This window comes from Bombus vancouverensis, chromosome 14 (assembly GCF_051014615.1).
Source record: "Bombus vancouverensis nearcticus chromosome 14, iyBomVanc1_principal, whole genome shotgun sequence".
Taxonomy (NCBI): domain Eukaryota; kingdom Metazoa; phylum Arthropoda; class Insecta; order Hymenoptera; family Apidae; genus Bombus; species Bombus vancouverensis.
The window spans coordinates 9363271-9370643 of NC_134924.1; positions in this window are offsets into that span (position 1 = coordinate 9363271).

Genomic DNA, 7373 nt, shown 5'->3' on the forward strand with positions numbered 1-7373 from the left:
AACGCGAACACTCCCGCGGGAATTCGGGAGGAAGAAACGCGGCGAATTCGAAACGAGCCAATTGTTTCGCATGCGAGATTTTCTCTCGACTCTGACAGTCTGTTAATGCATCGTGGACGGTGCTGAAATATATTCGCGGCTCTTCGAAACGGTATCTAACTCTCGGTTTCCAACGAACTAATATTTGATAATTCGATGCAGAAGTTTCACTTCGAATGGTGCATTAAGCGATTAGTAGATCTGCAACGAATGAGTTCGCAGGCAGAAGTTCTTAGAGAATTGTCAATTTAGAAGTCGGTGATTAATTTGTCGACCAAGTTGCTAAGTAGAATACCAGGGGCAGAGTCGACGAGTGGAAAAATTATCGGTTTGCAATACACGCAAACCGATGAACGTTAAATCGTTTCACTCGTTTTATTTCTTAATGAAATTTCAATGGAATCTTGGTTTGGCTGTTAATTCGGGTCGGTGGTTAGTTTTTAAACGAATTAAGTATAAAGATTAGAATCAATGATTTAGAAATTAGCAATTGTTTAGGAAATAAATTGGACATTTAGGATGCGAGTGGAAAGAGTGAGAGGTGGTTTTTCACGGGCTAAATATCTCGAATAGAACGATTTCGACAAGATAAATCAGACAGTTCAGTCTGCTGTCATCCGCAGCAATTATTACGATCTGTTTACGCAATAATGCAAGTAAACGCTCCCACGAGCACGTGCAGGATAATGATGCGGCCGTTATTCCAAGACAATAATTGAACATCGTCGAGCTTGTTTCGAAGTGATTCGTAGCACAGAGTGTTTTATGGGAAATATTGCAAACTTGCGATTTGAAAAGAGAAATGCATCGTCGATTCTTTTGATTAATCGTTTCATTAGACACTGTCACAAATGGTAATGACAAAATTTCAAATTCATAAACGCTTTTGAAATTATCTTCAGAGGTGTAGCAGGATCGCTCTGCTACAATTAATCATCGTGATAAATCGAGCGAGCATTTTACATATCACTAACAAAACAGTATTTCACGAATAATAATCCGACCAGTAAAGTTTACGTTTACTATTCGTACAATTAGTTGCTTCATGCACATAAATTTTACCATTAAATCCAAAACATTACAGTATTTTACAGATCTCTTGTAAAAATTCTGCAATTAAAACCGAATGTCATAACTTTTCTTGAAACTCCAACCGGTTAAATAAAAATAGCAGAAACAACGATTTATTGCTCGAAATTTGAATACCCCGGAGAACCTAAACGAGAAAGAATCGTTTCTCGCGACATTGACTGGCCGAGTTGTGCTATAATCTTCGACAAACTTCTTCGTTCCGCTAAGATAGAAGGTATCTACGTCGACGCTGCGATAACTTTATCTCGAAAGAAAGTTTCGCCAGTGTCGACGTACCATAGGAAGTGTGAACTCATGAAAAACAGGATGCCGGAGGTGCGCTTAACCCATGACATCGTTCAACCGCTAGAACAAGCTCGATCGTCGAGTTCAAAGTTCATTCGGCCATGTCCGATGTCGAGGAGTAATCGGATGAAAATCTCGCCTCTTTCCAGATAATTCGAGGAGTTGAGTGTATCTTCTTGAAAAAACTCTTAGTATTCTCTCATTTCCTTGAAGATTCTCTTTTTAAATTCTGAAGATACTAAAGTTCGAACTTTGAGTAGTATGAATAGATATTTTAATTACGAAAATTTAAGGAGACTAAAGTAGGATGAAAACTTAAAGTAGCGGAGTTTCGAGTTGGAACTATTAAAGTCGAAAAGCCTCGACTTCTAAAACTCTCTAGTAGTAAGTTCAATTGAAAACTTTTTGCAAATACGAAGCTCCTACTCGTGCATCATCAACGAAATCGATGCTAATATCGCTCGTCATCGGTGACGATCGTTACGGTGACGTACTTTTGAACGATTCCACGTAATCACCTTCTTCGATCGTTCTTAATCGCGGCATGACGGATGCAAATGGCGGGACAAACGAAGATTAAACACTCCAAGTCGTTTACCGCGCGCACAGCTTTTATTGCGTTGCATTTTAAATGGATATTCAGTCTGAAAACGGCACAAACACGCCAGATTGATGGACTTCGATTTCAGCAGGGCGACAACAGCATTTGTATATTGCTGAAAATCGAGTTTCACCGAGGTTTCCTTCGCCTTGTTATTTCCAACGATTTATAACATCCATAGGTCCGAAATGAAATCTGAAATTTCTACGTTGCGATCGTATCTGTTCGATATACGCGCGTTAAAATTAGATGGACTTCGGGTCGCGTATTTTGGTTGTTGAAAAGGACGACAGTTCGATCAACATTGATTTCTTAGTTTTATCGATGAACAGGCGGTATCGTCAAGTTTGACGAACGTCTTCGGTATCCTCGTCCTCGTCCTATTTCGGTCAGGATTTGCTTTATTTAACAGAGACGATTTTAACGACGTTTTCAACTCCTCTCTCTGAAAACAAATGGCCACGCTGGGAAGCACGCCAGTTGGGCCGGATATCCGTCTTGCGATTTAAATAATGCAAATCGCGCGCCTGGGTCCCTTAAAGTTGCCGTTTCTCCCGGAAGGCACGAGTTACATGGAAAATGTCGTTGCGAATACAAGTAGCATCGTCAAGTAGCATCGACGCGAAATACGAATTCGAAGAAAGAAATAATTTGCTTCTATGACTTAAACTCATTTCAAAGGAAATTACGTCGTCTTCTGCGCGAAATAAAATAACTCGGATATTACTGTATCGAAGATTCATACGACGTTACGATTTACGTCTTACGTTTATACTCCTCTTCTCGTTGGTTATCGTTTTCTCGATCGACTTACGCTCGACCGATTTGCACAAAGAATCATCGTTCACTGTCTTTGCCATCCGATAACCGAAGATTCTCGAGAAAACCACCTTCCTGTCGTATTATCTACCGAGAATCTCTGTACTTCGCGTACAACAAGCTTATTAAAGATGCTTTTGATCGAACGAAATTCGATGATGGAAAATACGGGCGCAAGGTTGAATTTCAGTCGATCGAAAATGGTCGAAGGTATCTTTAGCTGATAGCAAAGACGCCTTTGATAACTCGCCCTTCGGCTTATCGTTTCCATAGGAGTGGCACGAGATCGCGTGGGTGGACACGGCGCTGGGTCGCCTTTATCAGGATATTTCGGTGTTCCACGCTGGAAAAGATATCGTGTCTTTTATCGAACACCGCGACTCCTGTAGCGACGCTACGTATCGAGTAATATTCCCATTCGTTTCCATTCATTTCCACTCGCTTCTGTTTCTTTCTATCTTCTTCTATTCGCCTCGTATGTATTCGCCAGGTTGCTGGTAACAGCACGAAGTAGTATGAAATCGTATAAGGATAGTTGCGTGGGAATTTTTGTTTAATCGAGGAAGGGCCACGAGAAAGGAAATACATTTTTAATTAAAACGTATTGTGGAGATTAATTTGGCCTATAGTTTAGTATACGCTGTAGTTGGTAACTTTTTCAATTTTAGGAGAACAAGGAGCTGAAATATACTGAAAAGTTTGGACGCGCAAATTGGCTTCCGTGTAACTTGCACGTTGCCTTGTTTAAATAGCCAGATGGCCAGCCTGGTCCTAAGTCAATACGCCAGTCATCTAAAAACTTGTTCGTTCTAATTTTCTCGCAAGATTAAGTCCGCCCGTGTGTTCACTTCCACCTGCAGCTTCAAATTTCTCTATTCTTCTATCGGCTAAGAAATCCGACCTGTAATCGCCCTTTGTCATTCGATCAATCGCGTATACCTGTTGAAACGCCCCCATTCTCTTTCGATTCAGAAACCTCCCTTTCAAAAACTCGAGACTCTTCGCTCGGATGGGCCGATTAAAATGCCTCCGGGAAAACCAATAAACCTCTCCCAACGTGAAACGTGACATTGTACAGCTAAACAGTTTCGTTGGATTTTCCTAGTCAGACCAGAAACGGATGCCACTTGCAATTAACGTCGTTTACCATGAAACGACAGCTCGTGAAACCCAATTAACCGACATTTTTAACCGACTTCGGTAAAATAAACTACCACGAATGGTGTTCCTTTGGCTCCCTTCGATCTTTCCTGTCCCTTTGATACGATTCACGTCTTTATGGGCCATCGATGAACTGGTTGAGATTGACACGAGTTCGTTTCTGTTGAGCGAGAGGGAACGTTCTTCGAGACTCTGAGTTTAAGCAACGTTGAACTCAACAATTCGTAAATTCTCTTGGAATTAGATGTTCCTAATATCACTTCTAACTAAATATCGTTATATTACATTCCTAACATATATCCCATTCATTCACGCTGTAATTAAATTTCAGTCACAGCTCCAACTATAAACGTTTGATATTATAAATTCCTAAAGCATGTATCGAAATGCGTTTAATAGAAAATATGAGCTAATTCGACACGTTCACAGTTCATACGCAAAGCCATTTCTACGTGGTAGAACGTTCTACCAGATGTTTCGCGTGTATCGGAATCTATGCGTCAAATAATCAGGCAACTCGGTATCGTGCAACGTATCGTGAAAGTGCATTCCAACCTGGGTCTAATGACTCGTAAGACGTAATTCAGTGAATGCGTTAAGAGATATTAACCTCGTGTACTCTAAAGTAACTATTTCCCTGAAATTCTAAATCCAGCCAAGAGCAAGTTTCATTTTCTCCAAGCACGTGCTGCGTTCTCTCCGTTACCGGCGCTCCCTTTGGTTAATCGATTCCACCATCCGCTCCGGGCTCTCTTCGGTTAATCGATTCTGGCCAACGTGCTTCCGTGACCACGGTGGCGAGCCGTTTCGATGATATCGATAGATCGGGCCGGCGTGAATGGACGAGAAAGGAGCCTGCGCTACTGGAGATAGCGCCGGTTACGATGTGTCTGTGCATGCAATATTCATACGGTGTAACAGCGGCAATAAGCTTCGTTGAATGGAACTGCTACGACTATATACATTCAAACACATCCATACAGCCGTCACGGTTTAGCGCGGGTTATATCTACGCGCCGCACCTACGCGTATTTCGCCAAGCCAGTGTTTCTCAACGTAGGAACCGAAAGCTGTCGCGCATACAAGGGCGAACATTTCCTACGATATGAGCTTTAGTCACTGGGGCCAATTGCTTTCTGCCATGTAGTTCCTTTTATTCCTCCACCGTTGATTCCCAAATTTCATCAAGCGAATATTTATTTGCTACTGAACTCATCGTTTATGATCTAATAATATCGCTCGAATGAGAAGAAAAACTCTTCGTCTTGCGTCGACAGTCGATAAATCACAATTGAGGAATCCAACGAAGAACATTCGTAGCTGGAAACTCAGTGTTACGGTACATTCGTTGACAGTGCTCGTTGCCACGAAGGCGTATCTCATTTTTGATGTTTCACAAGGGGAAGAAGTATTGGAATAAAAAAAGAGGGGATTCGAAATTCCACGTCATTTTTTCCAATTTCTTATGTCCCTCGTTGTTCTTACCTTGTTACCGCGCCTACACGTAAAGAACCAAGGCGTGAGAGATAGTTAGGAAGTTTCCCGTAGAAGGAGGGTGGTTTCCGGATGACACGGCTCGAACAGCTGCTTCGAGTCAAGTTCTGCGCTTTCTTCTGGAGAAACATGAAATTTACGACCTCTGTTTATTTCGCTTTGAACGCTTAGCGTTTCACCGGGAAGAAAACTTCCGGGAAATAGCGGTAATCGCAGCTTTCGAACCCCTCGAAGGAGACCCCGTTAGTTAACGAGCTTAGAGATAGAAATCGACGTTCAAAGTAATTCGTACAAGACTCGGGGGCTATCCTTCTTGGCTATGGAGAGCACAAGACGAACACAAGACGGAGAACCATTTTCTGCACGAGTACGCGTTTTATTTTGCGACAGACACGGTAAAGTGTTTGCACAGGGCTGTTTCGCGGCTACGTGAATCTCGTTTCTCGCGTAACAATGACCTTTCGCTGACGTGGGGTAGTCTAACGAGTGTCATATTGCGACATTGAAATATTTACAATGTTAGCTAGGGGCGATGAAATGTAAAACGGGAATATTTTGTTAACGTAAATGACAATTTCATTGGATACGGTTGCTGTATACCGCGCGATTTTATTCGATGTTGTAGCTATGGAATTTTAAGTTTTTTCCCCCCAGTAATAAACGTACAAGCGGTTACATTGCATGAATATTACATGAAATTCTCATCCACGGTTATCGCTGGCAATTCATCGACATTCGATGCCCTACAAGTCTACTTATCGTAAATGGCGACTTGTCCTCGATTTCGATGAAACGACCAACATCAGGAAGCTTGAATTTCGTTAAAAATTATCGCCGTAAATCTGTAAATCCGCGACTTAAACGCACATAAGATGCAAGCAAATATTAACGACATGAAATCACGCAGCAAAGTTGCGCTTTGTCACGCGCGTTTTATGGAAAATAAACTAAGCGATTCCATTTACTAATTACGATTTACGACATGTATCGCGCGATGCAAAACAAAGCGAATAGTCGTCGCAAAAAATAGAACGATTTTACTTTACCTCGATCTTTCTATCCCTCCACCTGTTTCGCAGTTTCATAGTCGCAATTTTCTCAAAAACCGTCCCTCTCTTTGATAAATTGTTCGTAGTCTGTCGTATAAACGAGTTTCGCTTCGAAGAATCTAGAAACGACTGCCTTCCTTGTAATAGAAGCGATCCCTTGATTTAGCGCAGCTTGTAAACACAATCTCGGCCTTTACAACCCACGAACCTCACTCGTGCTCGACCGATGTTCATTAATCCAGCGAAATCCGAATAAATTACTAATCGCCCGTAATACCGTGTGTGCCGTGCCGACAAACCATCGTGTAATATTTTGGGTAATGGAAACTATTAAATGCGGTCAAATATGTATTCAAAGGACTCGCTGCCGCCTCTAGATCTAATTTAATTTCGTTATTGGATAAACTTTTGACCGAGCTTGCCGTGATATAATTATTAATTAGGTATATACACGCTATACGCTCTGATAATATATGTATGCGCGAAACAAAACTAAGATCGGAGATAATTATCAAGCACAATTAGTCTGGATGGAAGTTTCGGAGATTCGAGGTCCACAGATATCTTAGTTCGGAACATTATGCTTCTAGAAATGCTTCGGAGTATCGATAAAATCGTACGAGACAAGTGTTTAAACTCGATTTCCGATTTGCCAGTTTAAAGATAATAGAACTATCGGGAATTCAAGAGTCTGAATCGTTCAAACCGTCGTTGAATCGCCATTGCGACTGTCTGTGACGCCAACAGACGTGTCCATTGGAAACAAAAGGGCGAAAATCATAGAACGATCCGTGAATTTTCCTCGTTCTTCGTGTCTTTGTCACTCGAGAGAC